The sequence below is a fragment of the Carassius gibelio genome, chromosome A22, assembly GCF_023724105.1.
Source record: "Carassius gibelio isolate Cgi1373 ecotype wild population from Czech Republic chromosome A22, carGib1.2-hapl.c, whole genome shotgun sequence".
NCBI classification, from domain to species: Eukaryota; Metazoa; Chordata; class Actinopteri; order Cypriniformes; family Cyprinidae; genus Carassius; species Carassius gibelio.
Genome location: NC_068392.1, coordinates 23,801,698 through 23,824,921, shown reverse-complemented (window position 1 = coordinate 23,824,921; position 23,224 = coordinate 23,801,698). Strand labels below are relative to the sequence as shown.

The following is a 23,224-nucleotide window of genomic DNA, read 5'->3' as shown; positions in this document are numbered from 1 at the left end:
ATGTTAATGATAAATCCCCTGTTATGTTTGTACTGGCTACTGTATACAGGCCACCAGGGCACCATACAGACTTTATTAAAGAGTTTGGTGATTTTACATCCGAGTTAGTTCTGGCTGCAGATAAAGTCTTAATAGTTGGTGATTTTAATATCCATGTCGATAATGAAAAAGATGTATTGGGATCAGCATTTATAGACATTCTGAACTCTATTGGTGTTAGACAACACGTTTCAGGACCTACTCATTGTCGAAATCATACTCTAGATTTAATACTGTCACATGGAATTGATGTTGATAGTGTTGAAATTATTCAGCCAAGTGATGATATCTCAGATCATTATTTAGTTCTGTGTAAACTTCATATAGCCAAAATTGTAAATTCTACTTCTTGTTACAAGTATCGAAGAACCATCACTTCTACCACAAAAGACTGCTTTTTAAGTTATCTTCCTGATGTATCCGAATTCCTTAGCATATCCAAAACCTCAGAACAACTTGATGATGTAACAGAAACTATGGACTCTCTCTTTTCTAGCACTTTAAATACAGTTGCTCCTTTACGCTTAAGAAAGGTTAAGGAAAACAGTTTGACACCATGGTATAATGAGCATACTCGCACCCTAAAGAGAGCAGCCCGAAAAATGGAGCGCAGCTGGAGGAAAACAAAACTAGAGGTATTTCGTATTGCTTGGCGGGAAAGTAGCATATCCTACCGAAAAGCATTAAAAACTGTTAGATCTGATTACTTTTCTTCTCTTTTAGAAGAAAACAAACATAACCCCAGGTATTTATTCAATACAGTGGCTAAATTAACGAAAAATAAAGCCTCAACAAGTGTTGACATTTCCCAACACCACAGCAGTAATGACTTTATGAACTACTTTACTTCTAAAATCGATACTATTAGAGATAAAATTGCAACCCTTCAGCCGTCAGCTACAGTTTCGCATCAGACAGTGCACTATAGACCCCCTGAGGAACAGTTCCACTCATTCTCTACTATAGGAGAGGAAGAATTGTATAAACTTGTTAAATCATCTAAACTTACAACATGTATGTTAGACCCTATACCATCTACACTCTAAAAACGGCTGGGTTATTTTTTAACCCAAAATGCTGGGTTGAGTCTGTTGGGTCATTTTGTTGGGTTATTTAATTTCTTTTTAAACACTTTTGGGTAGTTTCAATTTACCAGGTGTTGGGTTAAACCTGCTGGGTTGCGTCGCTGGGTTGTTTCAGGCCAGCGCTGGGTTATTTAACGCGCCTTGAAGATGTTTAAATCGCTCCCCAACTGTCACTTTGGAAGAACAACGGGGCAAAGCCACGGCTTTCAACTGTTTTAAGGTAAGTTTATTTAATGTTTTCAATAATAATTATTTTAAATTGGCAGAATTATAACTTTTTTTTGCAGCAACAATACTGTTAAACGTCTACAGGCCAACATTATTTACGTTAAATGATGAACAGTTTACCTCAAACGGCCAACCTACCTTACGCGACTCGCATAATCGTGTTAAGGTAACGTTATCTGAGACGACAGATTAATAAAGTTTTATTAGGTTTCAGAAAGTGACTGATGGCTGAAATATGCGAATACCTGTGAAAATAGAGGAAAAAGTAGTTTCTGACACTGAAAAGCGAATTTGATATTTAAGTGAGTCAAATGAGTTCAAAAAGTGAATACGACTTTCTGCTCTAATGTAAACGCCTGCAGTTGTCCATATCGACATTTAAATCATACAAATTACGTACAATATAGTCGGACCGCAGGTCTAAAAGAACCGACGACCCAGTTCAAGTAAACCGGTTCAGTAATTCTCGAACAAAGTGATTCCCGGAAAAGAATCGACGTCTCAGGGCATTTCAAAGTACGCGCACGCACAGCGAGTGACGCTGGCCGTGTTAGTGAAGTGATTTGATGCTTTTGTGGTTTATAAAGTCTTTTTACATACAAATTATAATTCAAAATGTGTTTTTTTTTCCTGTCAGAAAAGCGCATGGATACATTTGTGAGAGAAAAACTGGTCGAGTGCAGTCTTATTGAGGCGTCTAACGGTAAGTTCTTGTTTATTATACATTTTACATAATTGTTTGTCTGTGATAATCAACTAACGTTAACCCTCACGTAACTTAAACGCACATATATTTTTATTTCGTGCTATAGTTAAAGCTGCACCAGAATGTACCTAATTTATTAATTTTCCAGATCGTGTTTTTGACTTGTCCTTATCACTTTGCTACATCTATAAGTTTTTATATATGGACTGTTTTACCTACGTGACTTGTCATAGAAATGTCTGTGTGCGCACATGCAGTGTGATCTCCCTTATCTGTGCCAGTGACTGTGTGTGTTTGATATAGTCATAGCCAGCATATTAACATAAAACTGTGATTTATAATAACTGGAACATCCCATTGATTAGACAGTTTGAAAGCACACCTTTCAGCCAATCACTATATCATATTCTGCTTCTGTAGACCAACTCATAGGTGAATTTAACTCATAATCATGATGGGTCAATTTCATGATTAACTTCACACAGTTAATTGAACTGAATCACTGTTATTAAAACAATTTGTATTTTTTCTTTTTTTTTCAACTTTATTTTAAAGGTTGGAACAAACATGAAATTCCTTAACTGAGCAGAGTCCACAAAACCCCATCCAGTTGTCGTGGCGATTTAAAAATGCCAGCAGATCTCTCAGGCATTGATCATAATCAATGGACAGGTAAGGATATTCTGAACTATTTTCAAAAGGAATTGCAAATTGTATATTTAATTGTATTTTTCCACATGTGGACATATACATTGTGAAATAGTCCAAACTCAATTGAAAAGCATTTGTATTTCAGATGCCTTACACAGAAAGCTGTCAATTTGTGTCAAGGGTGGGACTATGTTTGTATTGTTTGTATTGACTATGGGCATGTTTGTATTGGGAGATATTTTGTAGTTTTTACCCCAAATCTCTCACTGTTTGCACTCTGATGCACGTCAGCAAACAACATTGCAGTTCTACTCTTATTTACCTAGTTGCATATTACCCTATATTTTATGCCTCCGGTGAAAAGCATTTGGTTAATGATGAATATTGACCAATAGTACCATGTGGATCTAACTGTTAGCAGGGGATAGTAGCTGCATTTGGGGTAAAATGACAGAATTATTTATTGTGTGAGGTGCCAAGAATATAGGGAGATCCGGGTTGCACTGTCTGTTCTTTAACACGCATCTCTCGGAGCGGCAGCTGCCTTTAGTAGTGCCTTAACCTCCATCGTTCAAAGAATTTTGCACAGTTGTCTTTGAGTGACGTCACCTCCCAATACAAACACTCTCCATAGTATGGTCCCACCTCTGACAAAAATTGACAGTTTTCAATGTGAGGCATTGGAAATTCAGATGCTAAAAATTCCATTTGAGTTTTGGCAGGTAACATGTGCGACACAGTGAAAAAACAGACATGGTTATTCATAAAACCTCATGTACTTGTTCTTATGTTGCATCTATGCTAACATTAGTCTGTTTCTCTTTTATTCCAAGGTCACCGTAGCCACCCGTATCCAGTACGTATCCAGACCAGATGGAGATCATCATCTAGAAAGGACCTCTACATCCCTGAAAGACAGCGGAGACCAGGACAACTAGAGCCCAGATACAGATCCCCTGTAAAGACCTTGTCTCAGAGGAGCACCAGGACAAGACCACAGGAAACAGATGATTCTTCTGCACAATCTGACTTTGCTGCAGCCTGGAATTGAACTACTGGTTTCGTCTGGTCAGAGGAGAACTGAACCCCAACTGAGCCTGGTTTCTCCCAAGGTTTTTTTCTCCATTCTGTCAACGATGGAGTTTTTGTTCCTTGTTTTTCTTTAGTTGGGGACAATTAATATCAAGCGATATCATCCACTTGATTGCACAGAGGGACGATACATCACTGAATCAATGACGAATTGACTTTAACTGAAAACTGAGTGTTTACTTTTGTCCCTTTGCATTATTACACACTATTTTCCTATTCAATACTGTAAAGCTGCTATGATGCAGTATTTGATCGATATGACAGGCTTATTACTCATAATACATGGAAAATACAGCTACAAACTGACTTTGTTTTTCCATTTGAAATTTGGCAGTCACTAAACTGAAACCGTAATTTTTGTTCAGTGTTTTTGAAACAGTGTTTTTGTTCAAGATTTGCAATTGTGTTTGGATTGTCACAATTTGTCACAATCCAAATGTGGAAAACGCAATTGAAAATATAATTAGCAATTCCTTTTGAAAATTGTCCTTCCATAGACAGGCTCTATAATGGAGTACACTGCTCTGAGGTGTAGATCTTTGCTTCAGAGCTTAAGTGTTTGACAATAGTTCACCCAAAAATGAAAATTGTCACTAATTATTCACCCTGGTCTGAAAGCTCTCGAATATCAACGAAAATATCTTAACTTGTGTTCTGAAGATGAACGAAGGGCTTACGGGTTTGTAACGACATGAAGTTGAGTAATAAATGACAGAATTTTCATTTTTGGGTGAACTATATGTTGAACTACCCTAAGCAGTGCACATCTACCTACGTAGGAGTCTTTATATACTTGATATAAATTTAAGGACATCTTTAAATGATTTTACATTTAAATTTAAAAATGTTAATTGTCAATGTCATTTCACTGTGTATTTAAATAGCTAAAAATCTCAAAATGTAATAGTTAAACAGCTAGACACAGGTCATTCAGAAATAATTTTCTTATTTATTGCAACTGTATTTCTGTGATTTTTATTTATTTATTTTGCATTTGCTGGAAACAAAAAAAGGGAAAATTCCATGTTGTTTGTCATTGGTAAAAAAATTTTGAATGTCAGATGGCATTAAAAATATTTTTTAACAGTCTAAATAACCTGTATTCTTCATTATTTATTAATCCATGATTGCTTTGTTAAGCAAAAGTGAAATTATGAGAATAACCCAGCAAGAATAACCCAGAATCATAAAAATGCAAACCCACAAATGGTAAAAATGACTCCAACTTGGGTTTTCTAAATAACCCAGCATGCTGGGTTAAAATGTGTAAACCAGCATGCTGGGTTACTTTAACCCAGCATGTGTTCTGTCCAATATTTACCCAGTGCTGGGTTGCCAATTGGGTTATTTTTAACCCAGCCATTTTTAGAGTGTAAGCTCTTAAAAGAGGTGCTTCCAGAAGTCATAGGTCCTCTTCTGACTATTATTAATTCCTCATTGTTATTAGGACATGTCCCCAAAACCTTCAAACTGGCTGTTATTAAGCCTCTCATTAAAAAGCCACAACTTGACCCCAGAGAACTAGTTAATTATAGACCAATCTCGAATCTCCCTTTTCTGTCCAAGATACTAGAAAAGGTGGTATCCTCACAATTATATTCCTTCTTAGAGAAAAATGGTATATGTGAGGATTTCCAGTCAGGATTTAGACCGTATCATAGTACTGAAACTGCTCTCCTTAGAGTTACAAATGATCTGCTCTTATCATCTGATCGTGGGTGTATCTCTCTATTAGTTTTATTGGATCTTAGTGCTGCGTTTGACACAATTGACCACAACATTCTTTTGCATAGACTTGAACACTTTGTTGGCATCAGTGGAAGTGCATTAGCATGGTTTAAATCGTACTTATATGACCGCCATCAGTTCGTAGCAGTGAATGAAGATGTATCATATCGATCACAAGTGCAGTATGGAGTACCTCAAGGCTCAGTTCTAGGGCCGCTACTCTTCACGCTTTATATGTTACCCTTGGGAGATATCATCAGGAAACATGGTGTTAGCTTTCACTGTTATGCTGATGATACGCAGCTCTATATTTCCTCGCAGCCCGGTGAAACACACCAATTTGAAAAACTAATGGAATGCATAGTCGATATAAAAAATTGGATGACGAGTAATTTCTTACTGCTAAATTCAGAAAAAACAGAGGTGTTAATCATAGGGCCTAAAAACTCTACTTGTAATAACCTAGAACACTGTCTAAGACTTGATGGTTGCTCTGTCAATTCTTCGTCATCAGTTAGGAACCTAGGTGTGCTACTTGATCGCAATCTTTCCTTAGAAAGCCACGTTTCTAGCATTTGTAAAACTGCATTTTTCCATCTCAAAAATATATCTAAATTACGGCCTATGCTCTCAATGTCAAATGCAGAAATGTTAATCCATGCATTTATGACTTCAAGGTTAGACTACTGTAATGCTTTATTGGGTGGTTGTTCTGCACGCTTGGTAAACAAACTACAGCTAGTCCAAAATGCAGCAGCAAGAGTTCTTACTAGAACCAGGAAGTATGACCATATTAGCCCGGTCCTGTCCACACTGCACTGGCTCCCTATCAAACATCGTATAGATTTTAAAATATTGCTTATTACTTATAAAGCCCTGAATGGTTTAGCACCTCAGTATTTGAATGAGCTCCTTTTACATTATACTCCTCTACGTCCGCTACGTTCTCAAAACTCAGGCAATTTGATAATACCTAGAATATCAAAATCAACTGCGGGCGGCAGATCCTTTTCCTATTTGGCGCCTAAACTCTGGAATAACCTACCTAACATTGTTCGGGAGGCAGACACACTCTTGCAGTTTAAATCTAGATTAAAGACCCATCTCTTTAACCTGGCATACACATAACATACTAATATGCTTTTAATATCCAAATCCGTTAAAGGATTTTTAGGCTGCATTAATTAGGTAAACTGGAACCGGAACACTTCACATAACACCGTACTTTCTACATCATTAGAAGAATGGCATCTACGCTAATATTTGTCTGTTTCTCTCTTGTTCCGAGGTCACCGTGGCCACCAGATCCAGTCTGTGTCCAGATCAGAGGGTCACTGCAGTCACCCAGATCCAGTACGTATCCAGACCAGATGGTGGATCAGCACCTAGAAAGGACCTCTACTGCCCTGAAAGACAGCGGAGACCAGGACAACTAGAGCCCCAGATACAGATCCCCTGTAAAGACCTTGTCTCAGAGGAGCACCAGGACAAGACCACAGGAAACAGATGATTCTTCTGCACAATCTGACTTTGCTGCAGCCTGGAATTGAACTACTGGTTTCGTCTGGTCAGAGGAGAACTGGCACCCCAACTGAGCCTGGTTTCTCCCAAGGTTTTTTTCTCCATTCTGTCACCGATGGAGTTTCGGTTCCTTGCCGCTGTCGCCTCTGGCTTGCTTAGTTGGGGTCACTTCATCTACAGCGATATCGTTGACTTGATTGCAAATTAAAACAGACACTATTTCAACTGAACAGAGATGACATCAATGAATTCAATGATGAACTGCCTTTAACTATCATTTTGCATTATTGAGACACTGTTTTCCAAATGAATGTTGTTCAGTGCTTTGGCGCAATGTATTTTGTTTAAAGCACTATATAAATAAAGGTGATTGATTGATTGATTAGTTTTTGTGTATATAACTTCTAACACATTAAAACTGTTTTACAGCATTGCAGAAAACATTGTATTTCATAAGGCATAAGCATCTATCAGTTTGGCAAGATTTGCACTGAATACTGAATGAAACAGCTTTCTCTATTGGAGAGACAAGCTTTTGAGCAGATTTGGGCTTGATTTCACTTCATTTGAACAGAAACACTATTTCAACATTACTGGACTCAGAAAGCTGTAAACTGACAATCTTGATCATTGAAGTCCTAACATTAGTTTTTGTGTATATAACTTCTAACACATTAAAAACTGTTTTACAGCATTGCAGAAAACATTGTACTTCATAAGGCATAAGCATCTATCAGTTTGGCAAGATTTGCACTGAATACTGAATGAAACAGCTTTCTCTAATAGAGAGACAAGCTTTTGAGCAGATTTGGGCTAGATTTCACTTCATTTGAACAGAAGTACTATTTCAGCATTACTGGACTCAGAAAGCTGTAAACTGACAATCTTGATCATTGAAGTCCTAACATAAGTTTTTGTGCATATAACTTCTAACACATTAAAAACTGTCTTACAGCATTGCAGAAAACATTGTACTTCATAAGGCATAAGCATCTATCAGTTTGGCAAGATTTGCACTGAATACTGAATGAAACAGCTTTCTCTATTAGAGAGACAAGCTTTTGAGCAGATTTGGGCTTGATTTCACTTCATTTGAACAGAAACACTATTTCAATATTACTGGACTCAGAAAGCTGTAAACTGACAATCTTGATCATTGAAGTCCTAACATTAGTTTTTGTGTATATAACTTCTAACACATTAAAAACTGTCTTACAGCATTGCAGAAAACATTGTACTTCATAAGGCATAAGCATCTATCAGTTTGGCAAGATTTGCACTGAATACTGAATGCAACAGCTTTCTCTAATATAGAGACAAGCTTTTGAGCAGATTTGGGCTTGATTTCACTTCATTTGAACAGAAACACTATTTCAACATTACTGGACTCAGAAAGCTGTAAACTGACAATCTTGATCATTGAAGTCCTAACATTAGTTTTTGTGTATATAACTTCTAACACATTAAAAACTGTCTTACAGCATTGCAGAAAACATTGTACTTCATAAGGCATAAGCATCTATCAGTTTGGTAAGATTTGCACTGAATACTGAATGCAACAGCTTTCTCTAATATAGAGACAAGCTTTTGAGCAGATTTGGGCTTGATTTCACTTCATTTGAACAGAAACACTATTTCAACATTTCTGGACTCAGAAAGCTGTAAACTGACAATCTTGATCATTGAAGTCCTAACATTAGTCTTTGTGTATATAACTTCTAACACATTAAAAACTGTCTTACAGCATTGCAGAAAACATTGTACTTCATAAGGCATAAGCATCTATCAGTTTGGCAAGATTTGCACTGAATACTGAATGAAACAGCTTTCTCTATTAGAGAGACAAGCTTTTGAGCAGATTTGGGCTTGATTTCACTTCATTTGAACAGAAATACTATTTCAACATTACTGGACTCAGAAAGCTGTAAACTGACAATCTTGATCATTGAAGTCCTAACATTAGTTTTTGTGTATATAACTTCTAACACATTAAAAACTGTCTTACAGCATTGCAGAAAACATTGTACTTCATAAGGCATAAGCATCTATCAGTTTGGCAAGATTTGCACTGAATACTGAATGAAACAGCTTTCTCTAATAGAGAGACAAGCTTTTGAGCAGATTTGGGCTAGATTTCACTTCATTTGAACAGAAGTACTATTTCAGCATTACTGGACTCAGAAAGCTGTGAACTGACAATCTTGATCATTGAAGTCCTAACATTAGTTTTTGTGAATATAACTTCTAACACATTAAAAACTGTCTTACAGCATTGCAGAAAACATTGTACTTCATAAGGCATGAGCATCTATCAGTTTGGCAAGATTTGCACTGAATACTGAATGAAACAGCTTTCTCTATTGGAGAGACAAGCTTTTGAGCAGATTTGGGCTTGATTTCACTTCATTTGAACAGAAACACTATTTCAACATTACTGGACTCAGAAAGCTGTAAACTGACAATCTTGATCATTGAAGTCCTAACATTAGTTTTTGTGTATGTAACCGAGTGGTAAAAAGTATAGTAATTTATTTCTCCCTTTGCATCGTTAAACTTATTTTATTTTTATTTTCTGTTTTCTGTAAATTACTAAGTCAGAAGAAACAGTTAATATCTGCATTTTTCCTTGAGTCGTCAGTAGGTGGTGCTGTTTGCATTATGCATGGGAAATGCGCATGTGCTGTTTTCAGATCTTTTTGGGTGATGTGCAGGGAGCAACGTTGGGGAGATGTGCACTCTCTGTAATCAGTGACATATTTAAGACCATCCAAGGTACAGCATTTTGTTGAGGATTTCAGCCCTCATAAAGTGAATGTGAGGTGTAAAATAGGAGCTCATCATTTTTATTCCCACTGCCGTATTGTACCGTGTTGTACCACATGTGATTTTAGTGTGGTAGTTTCTCTGTAGCGTCTCACAACATTTTGTTGTTGTGGTATTCCTTTTGTATTTAATTATTTAACTTTTGTATCTTTGTGTGGCGGCTGTATTTTTACTGGGCCGTGTTTGCGATGGTTAAGAGTTTGTTTCTGCTTATAGCAGTTGGATTGTGGAACAATCTGTTGAACATTAGGAATAATTATACACTGAGAAATATAGAGCTGTGAGATTTAAACTTTATTCCCAGCTCTTTGTATCCTTCTCTGTTTTTTTTTGTTCCGTCTATTTTCAAAAATAGATATTTAACTCTTTTTCTTTGTTTCCGGACTATTTTGAGCCGGAACGGTTTCTTGTACACTCTTGTTAAACATTTCAGAACATGTCATTCTTTTGAAAATACTAAATGAATAAACTACAAAGTAAGTAAACCCGCTAAAAGTGTTTCTGGTGGTCAATTAAATTCCCCGGTCACACATTTTTGGTACCAGGAGTGGGGTAGTTTATTCAGTTTGATTTGTTTGTGATGAGCGACGTGTTTTGTCGGGCAATACGGCAGTGGTGAATAATTTTGCAGAGGCAGTGGACGTCCAGAGCGTGGAGGATTGCGGTTGTGGACGTGGTGATCGACGTTGGATTGATCGGGTTTACGGGGTGCCAGGTGTGACGACTGCTCAGAAGACTGGTCCAGGTTGACGTGATTCCTTCTGTCAAATGTGCAGCGTAGCTTCCAGGATTTAACGGATCCATCCAAGAACTGTGTATCAGTGCGAGGGCGTCTGAGGTACTGGAAAGGACTGGGAAGTTTGGACGAGTTTTACACCAAGGACATTTATATTTGACTGAGTTGTTCATCCTGAGTTATTTTTATTTTATTTTGACCTGCTTGTGTAAGAAATGTCAGACACTGACGAACTGCCTGCAGGGGGGGTAGATGTCCCTGTTGAGGGGGCTGTGGGTAATGATGTTATAGAGCAAATGAGAGGTCAAATTCAAGAGTTAAGAGATTGGAGGGATGATGCTCTGGCCAATAGGGCAGTTGGTGGGGGTAATTCAACTCGCTCTTATATTTATGTCCCTCGTGAACGTCAGATTCAACCCTTCTGCGGGGAGTACAACAAAGATGGGAGGTCTGTAGAAGAGTTTATTGAGGAGGTAGAAAGGGTTCTACGGGCCAGAGATCAAACCCAGGAAGAACAGTTGGACTTTATTATTTCACATCTGAGGGGGCCCGCACTTGAAGAGGTGCGTTTATGTGTGGGAAACCAGTCCAGACAGGCCAGTGATTTGTTTGCATTCCTACGGGAAGCGTTTGGAGAACGGCGTAGCGGGACACAATTGTTGCAGATGTTTTACAATCGCAAACAATTGGAGGGGGAAGACCTTCGAAATTACTCTCATGCTCTCTCTCGCCTATTAAGCTCTGTCACAAAACAGTCCCCAGGTGGTCTGGCTAATGAGCAGGGAATTTTACGTGATCAGTTTGTGGAGGGTGTGCGAGATGCTGCATTAAGGCGAGAGCTGCGTAAAACAATCAGAGAAAAGCCCCAGTTGACCCTGCTTGAGATACGTAATGAAGCCATTCTTTGGTCAATGGAAGAGAGCAGGCCGATTAGAGTTGCAAATAATCGACCCATCCATTCAGAAGTTCTGAGTGAAACTAAGGATAATGCTGCCGGGTCTGAGGCTCAAACATCCACTGTGTTAAATGATATTTTACAAGTGATTACACGGCAGGACAAGCGAATAAGTGAGCAAGAGCAAACCATTTCAGAGCTCACTAAGGCGGTAAAGGGGTTGACTGCACAACGATCAGTGTCAGTTCCGCAAAATTTTGTGCCCTCGTCAAAGTCTCCTCCCAGGTTTACAGAGGAGGGAGAACCTATCTGTTTCCGATGCAATGAGGTTGGGCATATTGCTAGGCGCTGCACTATGAGACGGGGTGGGAGACCCAAGAGTACTCCCAGGACCAATGAAAGGCAAGAAAACCCAGGTCCTTCCATGGCGCTGAGTCAGGCAACGCAAGGGGCAGTGTCTGGTTCACCGCCTGAGGGAACCAGTCGAGATAGGTTCCTTGAACGAGCAGTTGGAACGTGCCCTATGGTGGACTTGAAAATCAGGGGTGTGCTAGTGTCATGTCTGCTCGACACTGGTAGTCAGGTTAGTACCATCACAGAGGGATTCTTCCGAGAGCATCTGTTTGGTAATGAGAGTGATGTGTTGTCAACTTCAGGTTGGCTGAAGATCACAGCAGCCAACGGTTTAGACATTCCTTATTTGGGTTACATGGAGCTGGACGTGGAGGTTATGGGGATGACTTTGCCTGAGTGTGGCTTCTTGATTGTTAAAGAAACTCCTAGTCCATCGTCTATGGCTGTGCTTATAGGAATGAACATTATTAGTAAGTGCCGACAGATTGTTCACGCTGAATTTGACACTGCATTAGGTGGGAGACTAGACTCCAACTGGAGGGTAGCCTTCCAGCAGGCCCAATCGGTTGAGTTAGTGGAGCGAGTTTCATTCGCTCGTGTCGCAGGTAAGACTCCTGCCCATGTGCCTGCTTGGTCTGCAGCCACTGTCCTGATCAGGGGTGTGGAATCTGAAAAAAAAAGGGATGGCTCTGCATGGTTGGTTGAACCAGTGAACACACCCTTGCCAGGAGGTTTGGTTGTAGTACCTACCTTGGTCACATCAGAGTTACCTTTGTGTCCAGTGAGAGTACTTAACCTGTCTCAGGTACTTTCTACATCATTAGAAGAATGGCATCTACGCTAATATTTGTCTGTTTCTCTCTTGTTCCGAGGTCACCGTGGCCACCAGATCCAGTCTGTGTCCAGATCAGAGGGTCACTGCAGTCACCCAGATCCAGTACGTATCCAGACCAGATGGTGGATCAGCACCTAGAAAGGACCTCTACTGCCCTGAAAGACAGCGGAGACCAGGACAACTAGAGCCCCAGATACAGATCCCCTGTAAAGACCTTGTCTCAGAGGAGCACCAGGACAAGACCACAGGAAACAGATGATTCTTCTGCACAATCTGACTTTGCTGCAGCCTGGAATTGAACTACTGGTTTCGTCTGGTCAGAGGAGAACTGGCACCCCAACTGAGCCTGGTTTCTCCCAAGGTTTTTTTCTCCATTCTGTCACCGATGGAGTTTCGGTTCCTTGCCGCTGTCGCCTCTGGCTTGCTTAGTTGGGGTCACTTCATCTACAGCGATATCGTTGACTTGATTGCAAATTAAAACAGACACTATTTCAACTGAACAGAGATGACATCAATGAATTCAATGATGAACTGCCTTTAACTATCATTTTGCATTATTGAGACACTGTTTTCCAAATGAATGTTGTTCAGTGCTTTGGCGCAATGTATTTTGTTTAAAGCACTATATAAATAAAGGTGATTGATTGATTGATTAGTTTTTGTGTATATAACTTCTAACACATTAAAACTGTTTTACAGCATTGCAGAAAACATTGTATTTCATAAGGCATAAGCATCTATCAGTTTGGCAAGATTTGCACTGAATACTGAATGAAACAGCTTTCTCTATTGGAGAGACAAGCTTTTGAGCAGATTTGGGCTTGATTTCACTTCATTTGAACAGAAACACTATTTCAACATTACTGGACTCAGAAAGCTGTAAACTGACAATCTTGATCATTGAAGTCCTAACATTAGTTTTTGTGTATATAACTTCTAACACATTAAAAACTGTTTTACAGCATTGCAGAAAACATTGTACTTCATAAGGCATAAGCATCTATCAGTTTGGCAAGATTTGCACTGAATACTGAATGAAACAGCTTTCTCTAATAGAGAGACAAGCTTTTGAGCAGATTTGGGCTAGATTTCACTTCATTTGAACAGAAGTACTATTTCAGCATTACTGGACTCAGAAAGCTGTAAACTGACAATCTTGATCATTGAAGTCCTAACATAAGTTTTTGTGCATATAACTTCTAACACATTAAAAACTGTCTTACAGCATTGCAGAAAACATTGTACTTCATAAGGCATAAGCATCTATCAGTTTGGCAAGATTTGCACTGAATACTGAATGAAACAGCTTTCTCTATTAGAGAGACAAGCTTTTGAGCAGATTTGGGCTTGATTTCACTTCATTTGAACAGAAACACTATTTCAATATTACTGGACTCAGAAAGCTGTAAACTGACAATCTTGATCATTGAAGTCCTAACATTAGTTTTTGTGTATATAACTTCTAACACATTAAAAACTGTCTTACAGCATTGCAGAAAACATTGTACTTCATAAGGCATAAGCATCTATCAGTTTGGCAAGATTTGCACTGAATACTGAATGCAACAGCTTTCTCTAATATAGAGACAAGCTTTTGAGCAGATTTGGGCTTGATTTCACTTCATTTGAACAGAAACACTATTTCAACATTACTGGACTCAGAAAGCTGTAAACTGACAATCTTGATCATTGAAGTCCTAACATTAGTTTTTGTGTATATAACTTCTAACACATTAAAAACTGTCTTACAGCATTGCAGAAAACATTGTACTTCATAAGGCATAAGCATCTATCAGTTTGGCAAGATTTGCACTGAATACTGAATGCAACAGCTTTCTCTAATATAGAGACAAGCTTTTGAGCAGATTTGGGCTTGATTTCACTTCATTTGAACAGAAACACTATTTCAACATTTCTGGACTCAGAAAGCTGTAAACTGACAATCTTGATCATTGAAGTCCTAACATTAGTCTTTGTGTATATAACTTCTAACACATTAAAAACTGTCTTACAGCATTGCAGAAAACATTGTACTTCATAAGGCATAAGCATCTATCAGTTTGGCAAGATTTGCACTGAATACTGAATGAAACAGCTTTCTCTATTAGAGAGACAAGCTTTTGAGCAGATTTGGGCTAGATTTCACTTCATTTGAACAGAAATACTATTTCAACATTACTGGACTCAGAAAGCTGTAAACTGACAATCTTGATCATTGAAGTCCTAACATTAGTTTTTGTGTATATAACTTCTAACACATTAAAAACTGTCTTACAGCATTGCAGAAAACATTGTACTTCATAAGGCATAAGCATCTATCAGTTTGGCAAGATTTGCACTGAATACTGAATGAAACAGCTTTCTCTAATAGAGAGACAAGCTTTTGAGCAGATTTGGGCTAGATTTCACTTCATTTGAACAGAAGTACTATTTCAGCATTACTGGACTCAGAAAGCTGTAAACTGACAATCTTGATCATTGAAGTCCTAACATTAGTTTTTGTGTATATAACTTCTAACACATTAAAAACTGTCTTACAGCATTGCAGAAAACATTGTATTTCATATGGCATAAGCATCTATCAGTTTGGCAAGATTTGCACTGAATACTGAATGAAACAGCTTTCTCTATTAGAGAGACAAGCTTTTTAGCAGATTTGGGCTTGATTTCACTTCATTTGAACAGAAACACTATTTCAACATTACTGGACTCAGAAAGCTGTAAACTGACAATCTTGATCATTGAAGTCCTAACATTAGTTTTTGTGTATATAACTTCTAACACATTAAAAACTGTCTTACAGCATTGCAGAAAACATTGTACTTCATAAGGCATAAGCATCTATCAGTTTGGCAAGATTTGCACTGAATACTGAATGAAACAGCTTTCTCTATTAGAGAGACAAGCTTTTGAGCAGATTTGGGCTTGATTTCACTTCATTTGAACAGAAACACTATTTCAACATTACTGGACTCAGAAAGCTGTAAACTGACAGTCTTGATCATTGAAATCCTAACATAAGTTTTTGTGTATATAACTTCTAACACATTAAAAACTGTTTTACAGCATTGCAGAAAACATTGTACTTCATAAGGCATAAGCATCTATCAGTTTGGCAAGATTTGCACTGAATACTGAATGAAACAGCTTTATCTATTAGAGAGACAAGCTTTTGAGCAGATTTGGGCTTGATTTCACTTCATTTGAACAGAAACACTATTTCAGCATTACTGGACTCAGAAAGCTGTAAACTGACAATCTTGATCATTGAAGTCCTAACATTAGTTTTTGTGTATATAACTTCTAACACATTAAAAACTGTCTTACAGCATTGCAGAAAACATTGTACTTCATAAGGCATAAGCATGTATCAGTTTGGCAAGATTTGCACTGAATACTGAATGAAACAGCTTTCTCTATTGGAGAGACAAGCTTTTGAGTAGATTTGGGCTTGATTTCACTTCATTTGAACAGAAGTACTATTTCAACATTACTGGACTCAGAAAGCTGTAAACTGACAATCTTGATCATTGAAGTCCTAACATAAGTTTTTGTGCATATAACTTCTAACACATTAAAAACTGTAAGACAGTTTTTAATGTGTTAGAAGTTATATGCACAATGATCAAGATTGTTGATCATTGTGCATATAACTTCTAACACATTAAAAACTGTCTTACAGCATTGCAGAAAACATTGTACTTCATAAGGCATAAGCATCTATCAGTTTGGCAAGATTTGCACTGAATACTGAATGAAACAGCTTTCTCTATTAGAGAGACAAGCTTTTGAGCAGATTTGGGCTTGATTTCACTTCATTTGAACAGAAACACTATTTCAACATTACTGGACTCAGAAATCTGTAAACTGACAATCTTGATCATTGAAGTCCTAACATTAGTTTTTGTGTATATAACTTCTAACACATTAAAAACTGTCTTACAGCATTGCAGAAAACATTGTACTTCATAAGGCATAAGCATCTATCAGTTTGGCAAGATTTGCACTGAATACTGAATGAAACAGCTTTCTCTAATAGAGAGACAAGCTTTTGAGCAGATTTGGGCTAGATTTCACTTCATTTGAACAGAAGTACTATTTCAGCATTACTGGACTCAGAAAGCTGTAAACTGACAATCTTGATCATTGAAGTCCTAACATTAGTTTTTGTGTATATAACTTCTAACACATTAAAAACTGTCTTACAGCATTGCAGAAAACATTGTACTTCATAAGGCATAAGCATCTATCAGTTTGGCAAGATTTGCACTGAATACTGAATGAAACAGCTTTCTCTAATAGAGAGACAAGCTTTTGAGCAGATTTGGGCTAGATTTCACTTCATTTGAACAGAAGTACTATTTCAGCATTACTGGACTCAGAAAGCTGTAAACTGACAATCTTGATCATTGAAGTCCTAACATTAGTTTTTGTGTATATAACTTCTAACACATTAAAAACTGTCTTACAGCATTGCAGAAAACATTGTACTTCATAAGGCATAAGCATCTATCAGTTTGGCAAGATTTGCACTGAATACTGAATGAAACAGCTTTCTCTAATAGAGAGACAAGCTTTTGAGCAGATTTGGGCTTGATTTCACTTCATTTGAACAGAAATACTATTTCAGCATTACTGGACTCAGAAAGCTGTAAACTGACAATCTTGATCATTGAAGTCCTAACATTAGTCTTTGTGTATATAACTTCTAACACATTAAAAACTGTCTTACAGCATTGCAGAAAACATTGTACTTCATAAGGCATAAGCATCTATCAGTTTGGCAAGATTTGCACTGAATACTGAATGAAACAGCTTTCTCTATTAGAGAGACAAGCTTTTGAGCAGATTTGGGCTTGATTTCACTTCATTTGAACAGAAACACTATTTCAACATTACTGGACTCAGAAAGCTGTAAACTGACAATCTTGATCATTGAAGTCGTAACATTAGTTTTTGTGTATATAACTTCTAACACATTAAAAACTGTCTTACAGCATTGCAGAAAACATTGTACTTCATAAGGCATAAGCATCTATCAGTTTGGCAAGATTTGCACTGAATACTGAATGAAACAGCTTTCTCTAATAGAGAGACAAGCTTTTGAGCAGATTTGGGCTAGATTTCACTTCATTTGAACAGAAGTACTATTTCAGCATTACTGGACTCAGAAAGCTGTAAACTGACAATCTTGATCATTGAAGTCCTAACATTAGTTTTTGTGCATATAACTTCTAACACATTAAAAACTGTCTTACAGCATTGCAGAAAACATTGTATTTCATATGGCATAAGCATCTATCAGTCTGGCAAGATTTGCACTAAATACTGAATGAAACAGCTTTCTCTATTAGAGAGACAAGCTTTTTAGCAGATTTGGGCTTGATTTCACTTCATTTGAACAGAAACACTATTTCAACATTACTGGACTCAGAAAGCTGTAAACTGACAGTCTTGATCATTGAAGTCCTAACATAAGTTTTTGTGTATATAACTTCTAACACATTAAAAACTCTCTTACAGCATTGCACAAAACATTGTACTTCATAAGGCATAAGCATCTATCAGTTTGGCAAGATTTGCACTGAATACTGAATGAAACAGCTTTCTCTAATAGAGAGACAAGCTTTTGAGCAGATTTGGGCTTGATTTCACTTCATTTGAACAGAAACACTATTTCAACATTTCTGGACTCAGAAAGCTGTAAACTGACAATCTTGATCATTGAAGTCCTAACATTAGTTTTTGTGTATATAACTTCTAACACATTAAAAACTCTCTTACAGCATTGCACAAAACATTGTACTTCATAAGGCATAAGCATCTATCAGTTTGGCAAGATTTGCACTGAATACTGAATGAAACAGCTTTCTCTAATAGAGAGACAAGCTTTTGAGCAGATTTGGGCTTGATTTCACTTCATTTGAACAGAAACACTATTTCAACATTTCTGGACTCAGAAAGCTGTAAACTGACAATCTTGATCATTGAAGTCCTAACATTAGTTTTTGTGTATATAACTTCTAACACATTAAAAACTGTCTTACAGCATTGCAGAAAACATTGTACTTCATAAGGCATAAGCATCTATCAGTTTGGCAAGATTTGCACTGAATAATGAATGAAACAGCTTTCTCTAATAGAGAGACAAGCTTTTGAGCAGATTTGGGCTTGATTTCACTTCATTTCAACAGAAACACTATTTCAACATTACTGGACTCAGAAAGCTGTAAACTGACAATCTTGATCATTGAAGTCCTAACATTAGTCTTTGTGTATATAACTTCTAACACATTAAAAACTGTCTTACAGCATTGCAGAAAACATTGTACTTCATAAGGCATAAGCATCTATCAGTTTGGCAAGATTTGCACTGAATACTGAATGAAACAGCTTTCTCTATTAGAGAGACAAGCTTTTGAGCAGATTTGGGCTTGATTTCACTTCATTTGAACAGAAACATTATTTCAACATTACTGGACTCAGAAAGCTGTAAACTGACAATCTTGATCATTGAAGTCCTAACATTAGTTTTTGTGTATATAACTTCTAACACATTAAAAACTGTCTTACAGCATTGCAGAAAACATTGTACTTCATAAGGCATAAGCATCTATCAGTTTGGCAAGATTTGCACTGAATACTGAATGAAACAGCTTTCTCTAATAGAGAGACAAGCTTTTGAGCAGATTTGGGCTAGATTTCACTTCATTTGAACAGAAGTACTATTTCAGCATTACTGGACTCAGAAAGCTGTAAACTGACAATCTTGATCATTGAAGTCCTAACATAAGTTTTTGTGCATATAACTTCTAACACATTAAAAACTGTCTTACAGCATTGCAGAAAACATTGTATTTCATATGGCATAAGCATCTATCAGTTTGGCAAGATTTGCACTGAATACTGAATGAAACAGCTTTCTCTATTGGAGAGACAAGCTTTTGAGCAGATTTGGGCTAGATTTCACTTCATTTGAACAGAAGTACTATTTCAACATTACTGGAACTCAGAAAGCTGTAAACTGACAATCTCGATCATTGAAGTCCTAACATTAGTTTTTGTGCATATAACTTCTAACACATTAAAAACTGTCTTACAGCATTGCAGAAAACATTGTACTTCATAAGGCATAAGCATCTATCAGTTTGGCAAGATTTGCACTGAATACTGAATGAAACAGCTTTCTCTAATAGAGAGACAAGCTTTTGAGCAGATTTGGGCTAGATTTCACTTCATTTGAACAGAAGTACTATTTCAGCATTACTGGACTCAGAAAGCTGTAAACTGACAATCTTGATCATTGAAGTCCTAACATTAGTTTTTGTGCATATAACTTCTAACACATTAAAAACTGTCTTACAGCATTGCAGAAAACATTGTACTTCATAAGGCATAAGCATCTATCAGTTTGGCAAGATTTGCACTGAATACTGAATGAAACAGCTTTCTCTATTAGAGAGACAAGCTTTTGAGCAGATTTGGGCTTGATTTCACTTCATTTGAACAGAAACACTATTTCAACATTACTGGACTCAGAAAGCTGTAAACTGACAATCTTGATCATTGAAGTCGTAACATTAGTTTTTGTGTATATAACTTCTAACACATTAAAAACTGTCTTACAGCATTGCAGAAAACATTGTACTTCATAAGGCATAAGCATCTATCAGTTTGGCAAGATTTGCACTGAATACTGAATGAAACAGCTTTCTCTAATAGAGAGACAAGCTTTTGAGCAGATTTGGGCTAGATTTCACTTCATTTGAACAGAAGTACTATTTCAGCATTACTGGACTCAGAAAGCTGTAAACTGACAATCTTGATCATTGAAGTCCTAACATTAGTTTTTGTGCATATAACTTCTAACACATTAAAAACTGTCTTACAGCATTGCAGAAAACATTGTATTTCATATGGCATAAGCATCTATCAGTCTGGCAAGATTTGCACTAAATACTGAATGAAACAGCTTTCTCTATTAGAGAGACAAGCTTTTTAGCAGATTTGGGCTTGATTTCACTTCATTTGAACAGAAACACTATTTCAACATTACTGGACTCAGAAAGCTGTAAACTGACAGTCTTGATCATTGAAGTCCTAACATAAGTTTTTGTGTATATAACTTCTAACACATTAAAAACTCTCTTACAGCATTGCACAAAACATTGTACTTCATAAGGCATAAGCATCTATCAGTTTGGCAAGATTTGCACTGAATACTGAATGAAAAAGCTTTCTCTAATAGAGAGACAAGCTTTTGAGCAGATTTGGGCTTGATTTCACTTCATTTGAACAGAAACACTATTTCAACATTTCTGGACTCAGAAAGCTGTAAACTGACAATCTTGATCATTGAAGTCCTAACATTAGTTTTTGTGTATATAACTTCTAACACATTAAAAACTCTCTTACAGCATTGCACAAAACATTGTACTTCATAAGGCATAAGCATCTATCAGTTTGGCAAGATTTGCACTGAATACTGAATGAAACAGCTTTCTCTAATAGAGAGACAAGCTTTTGAGCAGATTTGGGCTTGATTTCACTTCATTTGAACAGAAACACTATTTCAACATTTCTGGACTCAGAAAGCTGTAAACTGACAATCTTGATCATTGAAGTCCTAACATTAGTTTTTGTGTATATAACTTCTAACACATTAAAAACTGTCTTACAGCATTGCAGAAAACATTGTACTTCATAAGGCATAAGCATCTATCAGTTTGGCAAGATTTGCACTGAATAATGAATGAAACAGCTTTCTCTAATAGAGAGACAAGCTTTTGAGCAGATTTGGGCTTGATTTCACTTCATTTCAACAGAAACACTATTTCAACATTACTGGACTCAGAAAGCTGTAAACTGACAATCTTGATCATTGAAGTCCTAACATTAGTCTTTGTGTATATAACTTCTAACACATTAAAAACTGTCTTACAGCATTGCAGAAAACATTGTACTTCATAAGGCATAAGCATCTATCAGTTTGGCAAGATTTGCACTGAATACTGAATGAAACAGCTTTCTCTATTAGAGAGACAAGCTTTTGAGCAGATTTGGGCTTGATTTCACTTCATTTGAACAGAAACATTATTTCAACATTACTGGACTCAGAAAGCTGTAAACTGACAATCTTGATCATTGAAGTCCTAACATTAGTTTTTGTGTATATAACTTCTAACACATTAAAAACTGTCTTACAGCATTGCAGAAAACATTGTACTTCATAAGGCATAAGCATCTATCAGTTTGGCAAGATTTGCACTGAATACTGAATGAAACAGCTTTCTCTAATAGAGAGACAAGCTTTTGAGCAGATTTGGGCTAGATTTCACTTCATTTGAACAGAAACACTATTTCAGCATTACTGGACTCAGAAAGCTGTAAACTGACAATCTTGATCATTGAAGTCCTAACATAAGTTTTTGTGCATATAACTTCTAACACATTAAAAACTGTCTTACAGCATTGCAGAAAACATTGTATTTCATATGGCATAAGCATCTATCAGTTTGGCAAGATTTGCACTGAATACTGAATGAAACAGCTTTCTCTATTGGAGAGACAAGCTTTTGAGCAGATTTGGGCTAGATTTCACTTCATTTGAACAGAAGTACTATTTCAACATTACTGGAACTCAGAAAGCTGTAAACTGACAATCTCGATCATTGAAGTCCTAACATTAGTTTTTGTGCATATAACTTCTAACACATTAAAAACTGTCTTACAGCATTGCAGAAAACATTGTACTTCATAAGGCATAAGCATCTATCAGTTTGGCAAGATTTGCACTGAATACTGAATGAAACAGCTTTCTCTAATAGAGAGACAAGCTTTTGAGCAGATTTGGGCTAGATTTCACTTCATTTGAACAGAAGTACTATTTCAGCATTACTGGACTCAGAAAGCTGTAAACTGACAATCTTGATCATTGAAGTCCTAACATTAGTTTTTGTGCATATAACTTCTAACACATTAAAAACTGTCTTACAGCATTGCAGAAAACATTGTACTTCATAAGGCATAAGCATCCATCAGTTTGGCAAGATTTGCACTGAATACTGAATGAAACAGCTTTATCTAATAGAGAGACAAGCTTTTGAGCAGATTTGGGCTAGATTTCACTTCATTTGAACAGAAACACTATTTCAACATTACTGGACTCAGAAAACTGTAAACTGACAATCTTGATCATTGAAGTCCTAACATTAGTTTTTGTGTATATAACTTCTAACACATTAAAAACTGTTTTACAGCATTGCAGAAAACATTGTACTTCATAAGGCATAAGCATCTATCAGTTTGGCAAGATTTGCACTGAATACTGAATGAAACAGCTTTCTCTAATAGAGAGACAAGCTTTTGAGCAGATTTGGGCTAGATTTCACTTCATTTGAACAGAAACACTATTTCAACATTACTGGACTCAGAAAGCTGTAAACTGACAGTCTTGATCATTGAAGTCCTAACATAAGTTTTTGTGTATATAACTTCTAACACATTAAAAACTCTCTTACAGCATTGCACA

General features: G+C 36.9%; 1 long non-coding RNA gene across 2 annotated transcripts; it reads left to right on the top strand.

Annotated features, from left to right (window-relative positions):
* The first annotated feature begins 1,070 nt into the window (after positions 1-1,070).
* On the top strand, positions 1,071-7,229 carry LOC127942697 (uncharacterized). Of its 2 annotated transcripts, XR_008149378.1 has the most exons (5): positions 1,071-1,344; positions 1,990-2,055; positions 2,614-2,730; positions 3,543-3,821; positions 7,142-7,229. It is a non-coding gene; the product is annotated as an uncharacterized LOC127942697 (long non-coding RNA). The 2 variants fall into 2 exon arrangements; XR_008149377.1 differs by lacking the exon at positions 7,142-7,229 and having other exon boundaries at positions 3,543-4,897.
* The last annotated feature ends 15,995 nt before the right edge of the window (positions 7,230-23,224 follow it).